The following is a 20,965-nucleotide window of genomic DNA, read 5'->3' as shown; positions in this document are numbered from 1 at the left end:
AACTAGAATAGAAAGCAACGTTTATAAGGACACTAGCTGGTCTCAAAAAAGCATAGAAAATACCAGAGAATCCCTTTCTGCAGAGATAAAATAACTAAAATCTAATGACCCCAAAATTACAAATGCTATAACTAAGATGCAAACCTCAATGGATGCCATGAGAGTGAGGATGCATGAGGCAGAAGAGCGAATTAGTGATATAGAAGATAAAATTATGTAAAATAATGAAGCTGAAGAGAAGGGAAAAAATCATTGATCATGAAGGCAGACTTAGGGAACTCAGTAACTTATTAAAACATAATAATATTCATATTATAGGAGTCCCAGAAGATGAGGAGAAAGTAAAAGAGGCATAAGATTTATTCAAACAAATTATAGCTGAAAAGTTCCCTAATCTGGGGAAGGACACAGACATCAAAATCCAAGAAGCATAGAGAACTCCCATCAAATTCAACAAAAGCCAACCATTGCCAAGGCATATCATAGTCAAAGACACAAAATCCACAGACAAGGAAACAATCCTGAAGGCAGCAAGGGGAAAAATGTCTTTAATCTACAAGGGAAGACAGATCCGGTTTGCAGCAGGTCTGTCCACGGAAACTTGGCAAACCAGAAAAGAATGGCAAGATATATTTAATGTGCTGAATGGGAAAAATATTCATCCAAGAATTCTATATCCAGCAAGACTGTCATTAAGAATAGAAGTAGAGATAATGACTTTTCCAGACAAATGAAAACTAAAAGAGTTTGTGAACACTAACCAAGCCCTGCAACAAATTTTTAAAGGGGGCTTTTTGAATGGAGAAAAAGAAAAAGACACAAAACAACAAAGGCTAAAAAGGACCAGGAAGAATCACCAGAAACAAAAAATCTACAGGTAACACAATGGCACTAAATTCATATCTTTCAATAATCAATCAGAATATAAATGGACAAAATGCTCTAATCAAAAGACATAGTGTATCAGAATGTATATAAAAAAAACAATCTTCATCTATTTGCTGCTTTTAAGAGACTCATTTTAGACCTAAAGACACCTGCAGATTAAAAGTGAGGGAATGGAGAAACATCTATATCCATGCTAATGGATATTGAAAGAGTGCTGGAGTAGCCATACTTATATGAGACAAACTATATTTTAAAACAAAAACTGTAATAAGAGATGGAGAAAGTTATTATACCAAATTAAGGGGTCTATCCATTATGCCTCTAACTGGAGAGCACCCAAATACATAAATCAATTGATAACAAACATACGGAAACTCATTGATACAATAATGGTAGAGGACTTTAACATGTACAGAAATGGGCAGGTCATCTAAGCAGAAAATCAACAAGAAAACTGGCTTGAATGACACACTGGACAGTATGGACTTAACAGATATATTCAGAACATTTCATTCTAAATCAGCAAAATACACATTATTTTCAAGTGCACATGGAACACTTCCAGAACAGATTATACACTGGCTCAGATATCAGCCTTCAACAAGTACAGAAAGGTTGAGATCATGCCATGTGTATTTTCAGACCATGGTGCTATGAAACTCGAAGTCAACCACAAGAATAAATTTGGAAAGATCCCAAATACATGTAAATTATAGAACATCCTACTAAATAATGAATTGGTTAATAAGAAATTAGAGGAAGTTAAAAAGTAAATGGAAGCAAATAAAAATGAAATAAAATAAAAAAAATAAAAGCAAAAAATAAAATAAAATAAAAATAAAATTTAAAAATAAAATAAAAGCAAACAAAAATGAAAACACAAGAGTCCAAATCCTTTAGGAGGCAGCAAAGGCAGTCCTGAGAGTGAAGTATATTGGAATTCAGGCCTATCTCAAGAAGAAAGAAAGGTCCCAAATACACAACCAAACCTTATACCTAAAGGAGCAAGAAAAGGAACAGCAAAGAAAGCCTAAAGCCAGCAGAAGGTAAATAATAAAGATGAGAGCAGAAATACATGACATAGAAACAGCAACAGCAACAACAAAACAGTAGAACATACTAATGAAACTAAGAGCAGATTCTCTGAAAAATTTAATAAAATTGATATACCCTTAGCCAGACCTATAACAAAAAAGGGGAAAGGACCCAAATAGATAAAATCAAGAAAGAGGAGAGATCACAATCAACACCACAGAAATACAAACAATTTTAAGGGAAAACTATGAACATTTATATACCAACAAACTATAAGAATTGGACAAACTCCTAGAATCTCACAAACTAAGAAAACAGAAACAGGAAGAAGTATAAAATTTAAACAGACCCATAACCAGCAAAGAAATTGAATCAGTAATCAAAAATCTCCCAACAAACAAGAGTCCAGTACCAGATGGCTTTTCAGTGGAATTCTGGAAGACATTTAAAGAAGAGTTAATATCTATTTTTTCTCAAAGTGATAGGAAAAAGTAGAAATGGAATGAAAACTTCCAAATTCAGTCTATGAAGCAAACATTACTTTGATTCCAAAGCCACACAAAGACTCCACTAAAAAGGAGAATTACAGGCCAATATCCCTGATGAATCTGCATGCAAAATTTCTCAACAAGATATTAGCAAATTGAATCCAACAATACATTGAAAGAATTACTCATTATGATCAGGTGGGGTTTATTTCTGAGCTGCAGGGCTTGATCAATATTTGCAAATTATTCAACGTGATACACCATATTAGTAAAAGAATGTGATAAAAGAATAATCCTGTTGGACAGCCTGGGTGGCTCAGTTGGTTAAGCATCCAACTTTGGCTCAGGTCATGATTTTATGGTTGGTGGGTTCAAGCCCCACATTGGGCTCTGTGCTGAAAGTTCAGTGCCTGGAGCCTGCTTCAGCCTCTGGCTCCCTCTCTTCTGCCTCTCCCCACTCATGCTCTGTCAAAAATAAATAAACGTTAAAATTAAAAAATAATAATGATCCTATCAATAGATACTGAAAACACATTTTACAAAATACACCATCTATTCTTGATAAAAACAAACTAGGGATAGATGGAACATATTTCAACATCATAAAGGCCATATACGAAAGACCCACATCTGATATCATTCTCAATAGGGAAAAACTGGGAGCCTTTACCCTTTGGTCAGGAACAAAACAAGGATGTATACTCTCACTATTACTATTTAACATAGTACTGAAATGCTTAGCCTCAGAAATCAGACAACGAAAAAAAATACAAGGCATCCAAATCAGCAAGGAAGGGTCAAAGTTTCATTATCTGCAGACAACATGATACTCTATGTAGAAAACCTGAAAGACTCGACCAAAAAGTTGCTAGAACTAATACATGAATTCATCAAAGTTGCAGAATATATAATAAATGTGCAGAAATCTTTTGCATTTCTATACACCAACAATAAAGTGGCAGAAAAAAAATGAAGGAATGGATTCCATTTACAATTGCACCAAAAACAATAAGATACCTGGGAATAAACCTAGCTAACAAGTTAAAGACTGGTAATCTGGAAACTATAGGACACTTATGAAAGAAATTGAAGAGGACACAAAGAAATGGAAAAAAAAAACATTACATGCTCATGGATTAGAAGAACAAACATTGTTAAAATGTCTATATTACTGAAAACAATCTATGCATTTAATGCAATCCCTGTTAAAATACCACCAGCACTTTTTGAAGAGCTAGAATAAACAATCCTAAAATTTGTATGGAACCACAACAGACTCCTAATAGCCAAAGAAATCCTGAAATAGAAAAACAAACCTGGAGGTATCACTATTCTGGATTTCAAGCTATGTTACAAAGCTGTAGTCATCAAGGCAGGATGGTACTGGCACAAAAAAAGACACATAGATCAATGGAATATAATAGAGAACCCAGAAGTGGACCCCCAGGTATATGGTAAACTAGTTTTTGACAAAGCAGGAAAGAATATCAAACAGAAAAAAATACAATCTCTTCAACAAATGGTGTTGGGAAAACTGGATGGTGACACTGAAAAGAATAAAACTGGACCACTTTCTTATACCATACAGAAAAATAAATTCAAAATGAAGGAAATACCTAAATATGAGATAGGAACAAATAAAAATCATAGAGGAGGAAAAAGGCAGCAAACCCTTTGACCTCAGCCAGAATAACTTCTTACTAGACACATCACCAAAGACAAGGGAAACATTGAACTATTGGGACTTTGTTAAGATAAAAACTTCTGTGCAGTGAAGGAAACAATCAACAAAACTAAAAGGAAGCCTATCGAATGGGAAAAATATTTTCAAATGAATATTTGATAAAGGGTTAGTATCCAAAATCTATAAAGAATTTACCAATCTCAGCACCCAAAAAAACACAGATAATCCAGTGAAGAAATGGGAAGAAGACATTAATAGACAATTTTCCAAAGAAGACATCCAGATGGCTAAGACACATGAAAAGATGCTCAACATCATTTATCATCCAGGAACTATATATATCAAAGCCATGATGTGATACCACCTAACCCTTGTCAGAATGTCTAAAATTAACACCACAAGAAACAACAATTATTGGTGAGCATGCAAAGGAAAGGGAACATTCTTGCAGTGTAGGTGGGAATACAAACTTGTGCAATCACTCTGGATAACAGTATGGAGGTGCTCAAAAACTTAGCATAGAACTCTGTTATGAACCAGTATTTACACTACTAGGTATTTACTCAAAGAATACAAAAATACAGATTGGAAAGGGTACATGCACCCTGATGTTAATAGCAGCAGCATCAACAATAGCCAAAGTATATAAAGAGCCAAATGCCCTTCAACTGACAAATGGATAAAGAAAATGTGGCATACATATATAATGGAATATTATTCATCCATCAAAAAGGATAAAATGTTGCCATTTGCAATGAGATGGATGGAGCTAGAATGTATTATTTTAAGTTAAACAAGTCAGTAAGAGAAAGACAAATACCATATGGTTTCACTCATGTGTGGAATTTAAGAAATGATACAAATGAACAAAGAAAAAAAGAATTTAAAAAACAAAACTGATGAACATATGGGAAGGTGGGGGAGAGGAGAGAGGGAAACAAACCACAAGAGACTTTTAACAATTGAGAACAAACTGAGGGTTGATGGAGGGAGATGAGTGGGAGAGGGCTAGATGGGTGATGGGTATTGAGGAGGGCACTTATTGTGATGAGCACTGGGTGTTGTATGTAAGTGATGAATCACTGAATTCTACTCCTGAAGCCAATATTGGACTGTATGTTAAGTAAAATTTAAATTTAAAATAAAGAGAAATTTTTTAAAAAATTGGTAAAAGACTTGATTAGACATTTCCCTGAAAGAGGATATTGCAATGATCAAAAAACACCTGAAAAGTTACTTAGCATTACTAATCTTCAGGGAAATGAAAATAAAAACCACAATGAGATGTCACCTTATACCCACTACGATAACCACTATAAAAAAGGGAGGAAAAAAGGCAGAAAATAAGTGTTGGCAAATATGTGTAGAAATTGGAAACTCTGTGCACTTTCATCAAAATGTAAAATGTTCAGTTGTGGAAAACAATAGAGTTTCCTCAAAAAATTTAAAATAGAATTATATATGTTCTAGCAGTCCTACTTCTGAGTATATACCCAAAGGAATTAAAAACAGGATATCAAAGAGTTATTTGTACACCTATGTTCATTGCAATATTTTTCACAAAGGCTGAGAGGTAGAACCAAACTGAATGTCTATTGATATTTGAATGGATAAAGAAAAAAAATATATATATATAAATACCATGGGATATTATTCAGCTTTTAAAAAGAGGGAAAATGTCATATGGTACAACTTGGATGAAGCTTGAGGACATTATGCTTAATAAAATAAGCCAGTAACACACACACACACACACACACACACACACCAAATATTGCTTGATTCCACTTATATGAGGTATCTAAGGTTGTAGAATTCTTGAAAACAGAAATATGAATGGTGGTAGGCAGGGCTTGGAGGAAGGGGGAAATGAAAAGCTGCTGTTTGGTAGGTATAGAGTTTCAGTTTTCAAGTTGAATAATACTAGAGATCTATTATACCACAATGTGCATACAGTTAACACTATTATACCATACACTTAAAAGTGTTTAAGATTATAAATTGTGTTATGTGTTTTCTAACACATTTTTAAATGGCTAAAATGGTAAGTTGTATGTTATGTATATTTTAAAACAACTAAAAAAAGGAAAAAATACAGAGATAAAGAAAAAGAAAAGAAAAGCTAGAGACATCAGAATTCCAGACTTCAAGTCATATTACAAAGCTGTAGTGATCATAACTTTACGGTATTAGCACCAAAATAGACATATAGATCAATAGAACATAATAGAAAACCCTGAAATGAACCCAAAACTGTATGGCCAGCTAATCTTTGACAAAGCAGGAAAGGCTATCCAATGAGAAAAAGACAGTGTCTTCAATAAATGGTGTTGTGAAAACTGGAAATCAACAAGCAAAAGAATGAAACTGAACCACTTTCTTACACTACACACAAAAACAAGGTCAAAATGGATTAAAGACATAAATGTGAGGCCTGAAATCATAAAAATCCTAGAGGATAACATAAGCAGTAACCTCTTTGACATCTGGTGTAGCAACTTGTTTCCTAGATATGTCTCCTAAGGTAAGAGAAACACAATAAAAAATAAGCTATTGTGACTACATCAAAAGAAAAAGTTCTCTCACACCAAAGGAAAGAATAAACAAAACTAGAAGGTAGCCTAAAGAATGGGGGAAGATATTTGCAAATGACATATCTGGTAAAGAGTTAGTATTCAAAATGTATAAAAATCTTATAGAACTCAACAACAAAAAAATGAATAATCCAATTAAAATGGGCAGAACGCATGAGTAGACATTTTTCCAAGGAAGATATTCAGATGGCCAACAGACATATGAAAAGATGGTCAAGATCACTGATCGTCAGGGAAATGCAAATCAAAACTAAAATGAGACAATCACCTCACACCTGTCAGAATGGCTCAAGTCAACAAGAAACAACAGGTATTGGTGAGGATGTGGAGAAAGGGGAACTCCTTTGCACTATTGGTGGGAATGCAAACTGATGGAGTCACTCTGGAAAACAGTATGGAGATTCCTCAAAAAGGTAAAAATAACACCATCCTAGGATCCACCAATTGCAGTACTAGTTACTATGTACCCAAAGAATATATAAACACTAATTCAAAGGTATGCATGTACTCCAGTGTTTGTAACATTGTCTACAATAACTTATGGAAACAGCCCAAGTGCCCATCAACTGATGAATGGATAAAGATGATGTAGTATCTGTAGACAATAGGATATTACTTAGCCACAAAGAAGAATAAAATCTTGCCATTTTCAACAACATGCTTGGAGCTAGAGAGTATTATCATAAGCAGAACAAGTCAATTAGAGAAAGACAAATACTATGTGATTTCATTCTTGTGTGGAATTTAAGAACAAAAGAAGGTAGTAAAGTGAAAATAAAGAGAGAGGCAAATCAACAACAGACTCTTACCTATAGAAAATAAACTCATAGTTACCAAAAGGGAGATGGATGGGTAATTGGTTAAATAGGTGATGGGAATTAAAGGGTCCACTTGCTTCATTGAAAACTGTGTTTTTCATGCAAGTATTGAATCACTATACTCCACACCTGAAGCTAATATTCACTTTATGTCAACTAACTAGAATTTAGATAAAAACTGAAGGATCTCAATTGACTATAAGTATGCAAATTAATTTCTGGACTCTATTCTTTTCCTTTACTTTGTGTCATTTTCCCAACAATTGCAACCTATAGTGATTACTTTATCTTCTTTGCAACTCTTAAAATCAAGTAGGCCTCTGGTCCAATATGTAAATCTTGAAAGTCAACACTATCATACTCACAACAACAAAAAAAGCTGAACACACTGAAAACCAAGAACTTTCCCTAGTTTTACCAGGGAATTGTACAGGGAAACTGATGCCCCTAAAATTAGATAAGTATACAATTACAAAGAATCAACATGCAGACCAAGAGCCCAGGAGCAGAAATCACCACGGTAGCCAGTAGTGAATTAGAAAAACTTAGACTGTAATTGATGAATTTCTGGAGGCTTAGTGTGGACAAAATTGAGAGTTAAAGATGCTGAGGGGCATACTTATAATTTCTAACAGGGTTTTTGATGTTGTTGCTGTTGTTATTGTTGTTGTTGAATGTTAAAGGTTTTCTACATTTATAATTATATCATGTTCAAATAGAGATAATTTTACTTTCCCCCATCCAATTTAAATAGCTTTTATTTCTTTTTCTTGTATAAATTATCTTGCTAGGACTTATAATATCATGTTGAATATGTTGACATGGCAAAAGTGGGCATCCTTGCCTGTAGAGAACATTAGAAGAAAAGTTTTTGGTTTTTTTTTTCCATTAAATACGTTAGCTGTGAAAACTTTATTTTTAATTTTTATCATGAATGGAAGCTGTATTTTGTTAAATGCATATTCTACAACTAATAGAATGATCCTGTGGTTTTTATCCATCATTATGTTAGTGTGATTTATTGTATTTGTTGACTTGCATATTTGTAAACATTCTTGTATCCCAGGAATAAATCCTACTTAGTCATGGTGTATAGTCCTTTTAATGTGCTTTTGAATTCAGTTTCCTAGTATTCTCTTGAGGATTTTTGCATCTATGTTAATTAGGGGCATTGGTTAGGCATTTTTTTCTTTGTTCCTTAGGTGTGTTTGTCCAGCTTTTGTATGAGATGGATATTGGTCTCATAAAATGAGCTTAGAAGTGTTCCCTATAGGGTTGCCTGGGTGGCTCAGTCGATTAAGCATCTGACTCTTGGATTCAGCTCAGGTCATGATCTCATGGTTTGTGACTTTGAGTGCTGCACCAGGCTCTGCAGTGCAGAGACTGCTTGGGATTCTCTTTCTCTCTCTCTGTACCTCCTACATGCTCTCTCTCTCTATCCCAAAATAAATAAATACATTTTAAGAACAACAACAAAAAGGTGTCCCCTCTTTCTATCTTTTGGAAGTGTTTAGGAATTATGGGTATTAATTCTTCGAATGTTTGGTAGTATGCATAAGTTAAGTAATCTGGTTCTGTACTTTTCTTTTTGGGGAGGTTTTTGATTACTGACTTATTCTCCTTAGTTGTTATTGATCTATAAAGTGCTCTGTTTCTTCTTAATTCAGTCCTTTTAGCTCACATGTTCTACGACTTTATCCATTTCCTCTAGATTGACCAATTTATTGGTATTTAATTGCTCATACTATTTGCGTGTTTCTTATTTTTGAGTTTTTTGTAAAGTCACCTCTTCCATTTCTGATTTTATTTATTTGAGTCTTCTTTTTTTCTTAGTCTAGATAAGTTTTTGTTAATTTTGTTCATCATTCCAAAATAAATTATCAATTTCATTGATATTTTCTATTGACTTATATTATCTATTTGATTTAATTATGCTATGATTTTCATTACTTCCCTCCTTTCTTCTTCAAAGCTTGGGCTTAGTTTGTTCTTATTTTACTTTTATTTCAATAGGTATAAAGTTAGATTGTGTATTTGACATCTTTTTAATACACATTTATAACTGTATACTTACCTATTGTTACTTCTTTTGCTACATTATATAAGTTTTGATATATTTTGTTTTGGTTTTTGTCTCTCTCTCTCTATACACACACACACACACACACACACACACACACACGGATATATAACTGATATATAACATTGTATTGGTTTTAGGTGTACAACATAATGATTTGTATAAGTATATATGGCATACTAAATTAACATCCATGACCACGCAGTTATAAATTTTTTTCTTGTAAAAAATGTTTCGAGACCTACACTCTTAACAACTTTCAAATATAAATACAGTATTGTTAATAACAATTCAATACACTTTTTAAATTATTTTTTTTACAATTTTAAAATAAGTTCACTTTCCTTTATAATAAATGACATATATAATTAGGAAAATTAGGATAGATAATTGGGAAAATATGATAAGTATAAAGAAGAAAATAGAAGTACCCATAGCCTCACAATGTAGAAGTAACCTTAGTTATCAGTTTGGTATATTTCTTTCAGTAATTTTATTCAAATTTACATGTGTACAATCACCTAAATGTCAAACAAAAGAAGAAATTTCTAATTCTAAGATACTTTTTTGTGTATTTACCATTTATGGTTAATCACCTGTGGGACAAAATATATTAATTATTGGTAAAAATTTGATGAGAAAATGAATAAACAAAAAGAATAATGAGATCTATAAGTACAGAAAACAAATGATCATTGCCAAAAGGGAGTTTTTATTTTCTTTTTCTTCCAAGATTTCATTTAAATTCAACTTAGTTAACATAAAGGGCAGTATTGGTTTCAGAAGCAGAAATTAGTGACTCATCACTTAACATCTAACACCCAGTGCTCATCACAAGAAGTGGCCACTTTAGGGGCACCTAGGTGGCTCAGTCGCTTAGGTGTCCGACTTCATCTCAGGTCATGATCTCACGGTTCATGGGTTCCAGCCCCGTGTCGGGCTCTGTGCTGACAGCTCAGAGCCCGGAGCCTGCTTTGGATTCTGTGTCTCCTTCTCTCTCTGCCCCTCCCCCGCTCATGCTCTGTCTCTGTCTCTCTCTCAAAAATAAATAAACATTAAAAAAATAAAAAAAATAAAAAGAAGTGGCCACTTTAGTGCCCATTCTCCATTAGGCCATTCCTTCACCCACCTCCCCTCCAGCAACCTTGTTTGTTCCCTATAGTTAGGAGTCTCTTATGGTTTGCCTCAATCTCTGTTTTTATCTTATTTTAATTTTCCTTCTCTTCCTCTATGTTCATAAGTTTTGTTTCTTAAATTTCACATATGAGTGAAATCATATAATATTTGTCTTTCTCTGACTCTTATTTCTCTTAGCATAATACACTCTAGTTTCATGTACATTGTTGCAAATGGCAAGATATCATTCTTTTTGATGGTAATATCCCATTGTCTGTGTCTATATATATATATATATATATACCACATCTTCTTTATCTATCAGTAGATGGACATTTGGGCTTTTCCCTAATTTGGCTATTGTTGACAGTGCTGCTATAAACATTGGGGTGTATGTACCCCTTTTGGACCATTTATATAAATACCAACTATGCAATTGCTGGTTCATAAGGAACTTTTTATTTAATTTCTGAGGATCCTCAACACTGTTTTCCGGAGTGGCTGCACCAGTTTGCATTACTACCAACAGTTAAAGAGTTTTCTGCTTTCTTTGCATCTTCACTAACATCTGCTGTGTTCTGAATTGTTAATTTTAGCCATTCTGACATGTGTGATGTGTTATCTAGTGGTGGTTTTGATTTGTATTTCACTGATGATGAGTGATGTTGGGCATTGTCTTGTTTATCTGTTGACCTTTTGTATGTCTTCTTTGGAGAAATGTCTGTTCATGTTTTCTGCCCATTTCTTCTTCTTCTTTTTTTTTGGAGAGCATTTCATCTTTTTTTTTTCAATATATGAAGTTTATTGTCAAATTGGTTTCCATACAACACCCAGTGGTCATCCCAAAAGGTGCCCTCCTCAATACACATCACCCCCCATGCTTCCCTCCCACCCCCCATCAACCCTCAGTTTGTTCTCAATTTTTAAGAATCTCTCATTCTTTTGCTCTCTGCCACTCTAACCTCTTTTTTTTTCTTCCCCTCCCTCATGGGTTCCTGTTAAGTTTCTCAGGATCCACATAAGAGTGAAACCATATGGTATCTGTCTTTCTCTGTATGGCTTATTTCACTTAGCGTCACACTCTCCAGTTCCATCCACATTGCTACAAAGGGCCATATTTCGTTCTTTCTCATTGCCATGTAGTACTCCATTGTGTATATAAACCACAATTTCTTTATCCATTCATCAGGTGATGGACATTTAGGCTCTTTCCATAATTTGGCTATTGTTGAGAGTGCTGCTATAAACATTGGGGTACAAGTGCCCCTACGCATCAGCACTCCTGTATCCCTTGGGTAAATTCCTAGCAGTGCTATTGCTGAGTCATAGGGTAGGTCTATTTTTAATTTTTTGAGGAACTTCCACACTGTTTTCCAGAGTGGCTGCACCAATTTGCATTCCCACCAACAGTACAAGAGGGTTCCCATTTCTCCACATCCTCGCCAGTATCTACAGTCTCCTGATTGGTTCATGTTGGCCATTCTGACTGGCGTGAGGTGATATCTGAGTGTGGTTTTTATTTGTATCTCCCTGATGAGGAGCGACGTTGAGCATCTTTTCATGTGCCTGTTGGCCATCCGGATGTCTTCTTTAGAGAAGTGTCTATTCATGTTTTCTGCCATTTCTTCACTGGGTTATTTGTTTTTCGGGTGTGGAGTTTGGTGAGCTCTTTATAGATTTTGGATACTAGCCCTTTGTCCGATATGTCATTTGCAAATATCTTTTCCCATTCTGTTGGTTGCCTTATAGTTTTGTTGGTTGTTTCCTTTGCTGTGCAGAAGCTTTATATCTTCATAAGGTCCCAGTAGTTCATTTTTGCTTTTAATTCCCTTGCTTTTGGGGATGTGTCAAGTAAGAAATTGCTACGGCTGAGGTCAGAGAGGTCTTTTCCTGCTTTCTCCTCTAGGGTTTTGATGGTTTCCTGTCTCACATTCAGGTCCTTTATCCATTTTGAGTTTATTTTTGTGAGTGGTGTGAGAAAGTGGTCTAGTTTCAATCTTCTGCATGTTGCTGTCCAGTTCTCCCAGCACCATTTGTTAAAGAGGCTGTCTTTTTTCCATTGGATATTCTTTCCTGCTTTGTCAAAGATGAGTTGGCCATACTTTTGTGGGTCTAGTTCTGGGGTTTCTATTCCATTCCATTGGTCTATGTGTCTGTTTTTGTGCCAATCCCATGCTGTCTTGATGATGACAGCTTTGTAGTAGAGGCTAAAGGCTGGGATTGTGATGCCTTCTGCTTTGGTCTTCTTCAAAATTACTTTGGCTATTTGGGGCCTTTTGTGGGTCCATATGAATTTTAGGATTGCTTGTTCTAGTTTCAAGAAGAATGCTGGTGCAATTTTGATTGGGATTGCATTGAATGTGTAGATAGCTTTGGGGGGTGTTGACATTTTGGCAATATTTATTCTTCCAATCCATGAGCACGGAATATTTTTCCATTTCTTTGTATCTTCTTCAATTTCCTTCATAAGCTTTCTATAGTTTTCAGCATACAGATTTTTTACATCTTTGGTTAGGTTGATTCCTAGCTATTTTATGTTTCTTGGTGCAATTGTGAATGGTTTCAGTTTCTTTATTTGTCCTTCTGTTGCTTCATTATTAGTGTATAAGAATGCAACTGATTTCTGTACATTGATTTTGTATCCTGCGACTTTGCTGAATTCATGTATCAGTTCTAGCAGACTTTTGGTGAAGTCTTACAGATTTTCCATGTATAATACCATGTCATCTGCAAAAAGTGAAAGCTTAACTTCATCTTTGCCAATTTTTTTTACATTTATTTTATTTTATTTTTAATTTTTTTATTTTAATTTATTTAATTTATGTTTTATATATATATGAAATTTATTGACCAACTGGTTTCCATACAACACCCAGTGCTCATCCCAAAAGGTGCCCTCCTCAATACCCATCACCCACCCTCCCCTCCCTCCCATCCCCCATCAACCCTCAGTTTGTTCTCAGTTTTTAACAGTCTCTTATGCTTTGGCTCTCTCCCACTCTAACCTCTTTTTTTTTTCCTTCCCCTCCACCATGGGTTCCTGTTAAGTTTCTCAGGATCCACATAAGAGTGAAACCATATGGTATCTGTCTTTCTCTGTATGGCTTATTTCACTTAGCATCACACTCTCCAGTTCCATCCACGTGGCTACAAAAGGCCATATTTCATTTTTTCTCAATGCCACGTAATATTCCATTGTGTATATAAACCACAATTTCTTTATCCATTCATCAGGTGATGGACATTTAGGCTCTTTCCATAATTTGGCTATTGTTAAGAGTGCTGCTATGAACATTGGGGTACAAGTGCCCCTATGCATCAGTACTCCTGTATTCCTTGGGTAAATTCCTAGCAGTGCTATTGCTGGGTCATAGGGTAGGTCTATTTTTAATTTTCTGAGGAACCTCCACACTGCTTTCCAGAGCGGCTGCACCAATTTGCATTCCCACCAACAGTGCAAGAGGGTTCCCGTTTCTCCACATCCTCTCCAGCATCTATAGTCTCCTGATTTGTTCATTTTGGCCACTCTGACTGGCGTGAGTTGATACCTGAGTGTGGTTTTGATTTGTATTTCCCTGATAAGGAGCGACGCTGAACATCTTTTCATGTACGCTGAACATCTTTTCATGTGCCTGTTGGCCATCTGGATGTCTTCTTTAGAGACGTGTCTATTCATCTTTTCTGCCCATTTCTTCACTGGGTTATTTGTTTTTTGGGTGTGGAGTTTGCTGAGCTCTTTATAGATTTTGGATACTAGCCCTTTGTCCGATATGTCATTTGCAAATATCTTTTCCCATTCCGTTGGTTGCCTTTTAGTTTTGTTGGTTGTTTCCTTTGCTGTGCAGAAGCTTTATATCTTCATAAGGTCCCAGTAATTCACTTTTGCTTTTAATTCCCTTGCCTTTGGGGATGTGTCGAGTAAGAGATTGCTACGGCTGAGGTCAGAGAGGTCTTTCCCTGCTTTCTCCTCTAAGGTTTTGATGGTTTCCTGTCTCACATTTAGGTCCTTTATCCATTTTGAGTTTATTTTTGTGAATGGCGTGAGAAAGTGGTCTAGTTTCAACCTTCTGCATGTTGCTGTCCAGTTCTCCCAGCACCATTTGTTAAAGAGGCTGTCTTTTTTCCATTGAATGTTCTTTCCTGCTTTGTCAAAGATGAGTTGGCCATACGTTTGTGGGTCTAGTTCTGGGGTTTCTATTCTATTCCATTGGTCTATGTGTCTGTTTTTGTGCCAATCCCATGCTGTCTTGATGATGACAGCTTTGTAGTAGAGGCTAAAGTCTGGGATTGTGATGCCTTCTGCTTTGGTCTTCTTCTTCAAAATTCCTTTGGCTATTCGGGGACTTTTGTGGTTCCATATGAATTTTAGGATTGCTTGTTCTAGCTTCGAGAAGAATGCTGGTGCAATTTTGATTGGGATTGCATTGAATGTCTATATAGCTTTGGGCAGTATTGACATTTTGACAATATTTATTCTTCCAATCCATGAGCAGGGAATGTCTTTCCATTTCTTCAAATCTTCTTCAATTACCTTCATAAGTTTTCTATAGTTTTCAGCATACAGATCCTTTACATCTTTGGTTAGATTTATTCCTAGGTATTTTATGCTTCTTGGTGCAATTGTGAATGGGATCAGTTTCTTTATTTGTCTTTCTGTTGCTTCGTTGTTAGTGTATAAGAAGGCAACTGATTTCTGTACATTGATTTTGTATCCTGAAACTTTGCTGAATTCATGTATCAGTTCTAGCAGACTTTTGGTGGAGTCTATCGGATTTTCCATGTATAATATCATGTCATCTGCAAAAAGCGAAAGCTTGACTTCATCTTTGCCAATTTGGATGCCTTTGATTTCCTTTTGTTCTCTGATTGCTGATGCTAGAACTTCCAGCACTATGTTAAACAACAGCGGTGAGAGTGGGCATCCCTGTCGTGTTCCTGATCTCAGGGAAAAAGCTCTCAGTTTTTCCCCATTGAGGATGATGTTAGCTGTGGGCTTTTCATAAATGGCTTTTATGATGTGTAAGTATGTTCCTTCTATCCCGACTTTCTGAAGGGTTTTTATTAAGAAAGGTGCTGGATTTTGTCAAAGGCCTTTTCTCCATCGATTGACAGGATCATATGGTTCTTCTCTTTTGTTGTTGTTAATGTGATGTATCACGTTGATTGATTTGCGAATCTTGAACCAGCCCTGCATCCCAGGAATGAATCCCACTTGATCATGGTGAATACTTCTTTTTATATGCTGTTGAATTCGATTTGCTAGTATCTTATTGAGAATTTTTGCATCCATATTCATCAGGGATATTGGCCTGTAGTTCTCTTTTTTGACTGGGTCTCTGTCTGGTTTAGGAATCAAAGTAATACTGGCTTCATAGAATGAGTCTGAAAGTTTTCCTTCCCTTTCTATTTCTTGGAATAGCTTGAGAAGGATAGGTATTATCTCTGCCTTAAACGTCTGGTAGAACTCCCCTGGGAAGCCATCTGGTCCTGGACTCTTATTTGTTGGGAGATTTTTGATGACTGATTCAATTTTTTCGCTGGTTATGGGTCTGTTTAAGCTTGCTATTTCCTCCTGATTCAGTTTTGGAAGTGTGTGAGTGATTAGGAATTTGTCCATTTCTTCCAGGTTGTCGAGTTTGTTGGCATATAATTTTTCATAGTATTCCCTGATAATTGTTTGTATCTCTGAGGGATTGGTTGTAATAATTCCATTTTCATTCACGATTTTATCTATTTGGGTCATCTCCCTTTTCTTTTTGAGAAGCCTTGCTAGAGTTTTATCAATTTTGTTTTGTTTTGTTTTGTTTTCAAAAAACGAACTGCTGGTTTCATTGATCTGGTCTACACTTTTTTTTTTAAATTCTGTATTGTTTATTTCTGCTCTGATCTTTATTATTTATCTTCTTCTGCTGGATTTAGGCTTTCTTTTATGTTCTGCTTCTGTTTCCTTTAGGTGTGCTGTTAGGTTTTGTACTTGGGATTTTTCTTGTTTCTTGAGATAGGCCTGGATTGCAATGTATTTTCCTTTCAGGACTGCCTTCACTGCATCCAAAAGCGTTTGGATTGTTGTCTTTCATTTTCATTTGTTTCCATATGTTTTAAAATTTCTTCTCTAATTACCTGTTTGACCCATTCATTCTTTAGTAAGGTGTTCTTTAACCTCCATGCTTTTGGAGGTTTTCCAGACTTTTTCCTGTGGTTGATTTCAAGCTTCATAGCATTGTGGTCTCTATCAGACATTTAAAGCAGAAATAATACCTATCCTTCTCAAGCTGTTCCAAGAAACAGAAAGGGAAGGAAAAATTCCAGACTCATTCTATGAAGCCATCATTACTTTGCTTCCTAAACCAGACAGAGACCCAGCAAAAAAAAAGAGACCTACAGGCCAATATCCCTGATGAATATGGATGCAAATATTCTCAACAAGATACTAGCAAATCGAATTCAACAGCATATAAAAAGAATTATTCACCATGATCAAGTGGGATTCATTCCTGGGATGCAGGGCTGGTTCAACATTCGCAAATCAATCAATGTGATACATCACATTAATAAAAGAAAAGATAGGGGCGCCTGGGTGGTGCAGTCGGTTAAGCATCTGACTTCAGCCAGGTCACGATCTCGCAGTCCATGAGTTCGAGCCCCGCGTCGGGCTCTGGGCTGATGGCTCAGAGCCTGGAGCCTGTTTCCGATTCTGTGTCTCCCTCTCTCTCTGCCCCTCCCCCGTTCATGCTCTGTCTCTCTCTGTCCCAAAAATAAATAAAAAACATTGGAAAAAAAAATTAAAAAAAAAAAAAGAAAGAAAAGATTAGAACCATATGATCCTCTCAATTGATGCAGAAAAAGCATTTGACTAAAATTCATCATCCTTTCTTAATAAAAACTCTCAAGAACATTGCGATGGAACAAACATACGTAAACATCATAAAAGCCACAGCTTTTGTCATCCTCAATGGGGAAAAACTAAGAGCTTTCCCTCTGATGTCGGGAACATGACAGGGATGTCCACTCTCACCGCTGTTGTTTAATGTAGTGTTGGACGTGCTAGCATCAGCAATCAGACAATAAAAGGAAATCCAAGGCATCAAACTTGGCAAATATGAAATCAAGCTTTCACTTTTTGCAGATGACATGATATTATACGTGGAAAACCCGATAGACTTCACCAAAAGGTTCCTGTAACTGGTACATGAATTCAGCAAAATCGCGGGTTACAAATCAGTGTACAGAAATCAGTTGCATTCTTATACACTAATAATGAAGCAACAGAAAGACAAATAAAGAAACTGATCCCATTCACGATTGCACCAAGAAGCATAAAATACCTAGGAATAAACCTAACCAAAGATGTAAAAGATCTGTATGCTGAAAAGCATAGAAAGCTTATGAAGTAAATTGAAGAAGATACAAAGAAATAAAAAAAAAAAAACATTCCATGCTCACGGATTGGAAAAATAAACATTATTAAAAAAGAATGTAATATTGCAGTTTGCAATGATGTGGATGGAGCTAGTGTATTATGTTAAGTAAAAGAAGTCACTCAGAGATAGGCAAATACCATATGATGTCACTCATAGGTGGAATTTAAGAAACAGAACAAACATGTGGAGGGAGAAAAAAAAGAGAAAGGGAAGCAAACCATAAGATACTCTTATGTATAGAGAACAAACAGAATTGATGGAAGGAGTTGGGTGGGTGATGGGCTAAATGGGTGATAGGTATTAAGGAGGGCACTTGTTATGATGAGCACTGACTGTTATATGTAAGCAATAAATCATTAAATTCCACTCCTTAAGCCAATAAATAAATAAATAAAACATTCTAAAATGGTCCAAAATTTCTTTATTTTTCTCTATTTTTCTTTTTACCTTTTTTAAATTTTATACCCTCCTCTGTGTTTTATGTATATATTGTCATATTTTCATTGTTATTATATATAATTTTGTTATATCTATTTATTGCCATTTCTTTTCCATTTAAGAAAGTTTCTTGTACACTACTTGTAAGGCTGGTTTTGATGTTATAATCCTTTACCTTTTCTTTGTCAGATACTCTTTAAATATTGTTCAAATATAATTGGTAACATGTTTAGATAGTGTATTCTTGGTTCTAGGTTTTTCTTCTTTCAGTTTTTAAGTATATCATGCCACTCCTTCTGGCCTACATAGTTTCTGGTAAGAAATCAGCTGTTAATCTTAGAGGTTTTACCTTGTAGGTAAGTTTTGCTTCTCTCTTGCTGCTTTTAAGATTACCACCGTATCTTTAACCTTTAAATTTAATTACTTTTATCCTTTTGTCGATCTTGAATTGATCTTGTTTGGAACTCTCTGTGCTTCTTGGACTTGGATATCTATTTCCTCCCCCACATTACACATGTTGTTAGCTATTATTTTTTTCAAATAAATTATCTTCTCCTTTCACTCTCTTTCTCTTCTTCTGGGATCATATAATGTGTGTGTTTGTTCACTTGATGTCCAAAAGATCCTTTGACCTATTAACATTTCTTCTACTATTTTTTGCTTTTGCTGTTCAGCTTGGGTGGTTTTAATTGTCATTTCTTTCAGACTGGTGATATGTCCCCCTGCATCTGCAAATCTACTTTTGAAAACTAGTGTGTTTTTAATTTGTTATTGTTTCCTTAAACTTTGACTTTTAAATATATTTTCTATTTATTTATTAATGGTCTCACCAAAGTCTTCTCCAGCTCAGTAAGTATCTTTGTTGACATTGTGGCAAATTCTCTATCAGGCATATTGCTTATTTCCATTACATTTAGTTGTTTTTCTGAGTGTTTTCTTTTTCTTTTTCTCCAGCATATTACTGTCTCCTCATATTTCTTGGCTTTCTGTGTTTGTTTTTATGGATTAGCTACTTCTGTTAAGTTTGAAGGAATGGTCCTGAATATGAATATCCCTTATATAGACTGAGTGTGTTTAGTAACTTTTGCTGACTGGTTGTATGTGTGGCTAGCATAAACTGGGCTCCTGGTCCTTTCATATGGGGACATTTCCAGGACAGGAAAACTTGAAATGGATGCCAGTTAGTGTGGTCCAGGTTTCTCTACACTGAGGGAATTGTAGCCTGACAGTTGAAGTTGAAATGAATGGAAGCCCATGTGTCCTGGGATACTCTATGCAAGGAGTGCCTTGCTGGAATGCCTGGAACCAATGTAGTATGTATTCTGGGAGGCCCCTGATCTCACCAAACTGAGATATCAGGCCAGTTATGTCACCCAGACTGTTCACTAATATATGTTTTCAAAGCGGAGAGAGAATGTAGACTATTTCTGTTAGGCTCTCCTAACCAGAAAGCGTCCTAGCAGGTCCCTCCACTCTTTAGTGGAATTTGAAGGGTGAATTTTTTTATATTCTACTTACTCTTTTAAGCCTTGGGTTTTAAAGAACAAAAAATAAAAATAAGAAAAATTTTAAAATAAAGTTAACAGAGCAAAAGGGAAAGAAAAAATAGAAGATAACCAAAAAAGAAAGAAAGAAAAGAAGACAAGGAGAAAAAAGTAGGTTGGGGAGATGTCAGAATAGAAGGACCCTAAGCTTATCTTGTCCAAAGATACAACTGGATATGACCCCTATCAATGTAAATAATCCAGAGAAGTATGTGAAGACTGGTAGAAGAAACGACACAGTGAGAAGGTAGCAAGGCTTAAGATGAAGTTTGGGAATAAAATGGAACTTGCTGGTCCATGGTACAGGGAGGGGTATTCATTCAAATGGATAAGGGTGAAACATAGAATGTCACATTGTGAATTCCTCACAGGGAGGACAAATTCCCACAATATTTTTCATTGAAAGTGAGAGGAGCCAAAGTTCATGAGTTCTTACAACCAGTGTGAATTAAATCCTGTAATTTTGAAAATCAGGGCTCTGCTATGACAGGGACCAGACAGCATCAGGAAACAGAGCCCAAGCCCTGAAAGACACAGCACAACATACAGCCAACAAAGATATAATGTGGAAGAAGCAGTTTGAAAACCAACGGGACAAGAAAGGAAAGAGTGATTGATTCATCTCAGAGCTTGGCCTGGAGAGGTAGGGCTCACAGGGAAACCCCTCCAGGAAAAAAAAAAGTGCTAATAGGTGTCATTTCTCTTCCCCAACCCAAGAATAAACAGAGTCACCTGAGGGAACCAGCAAGGGTCCAAAATTCACTATATAACTTACACTCCCTGCCCCACTGTTCTTAAATATATCCACCCTTCCCAGTCACACTTGCCTCAGTCCCTGCACTGCAGGATCCCTAGCCCA

Source organism: Prionailurus viverrinus, unplaced genomic scaffold (assembly GCF_022837055.1).
Source record: "Prionailurus viverrinus isolate Anna unplaced genomic scaffold, UM_Priviv_1.0 scaffold_57, whole genome shotgun sequence".
NCBI lineage: Eukaryota > Metazoa > Chordata > Mammalia > Carnivora > Felidae > Prionailurus > Prionailurus viverrinus.
This window is presented reverse-complemented; position numbering follows the sequence as displayed.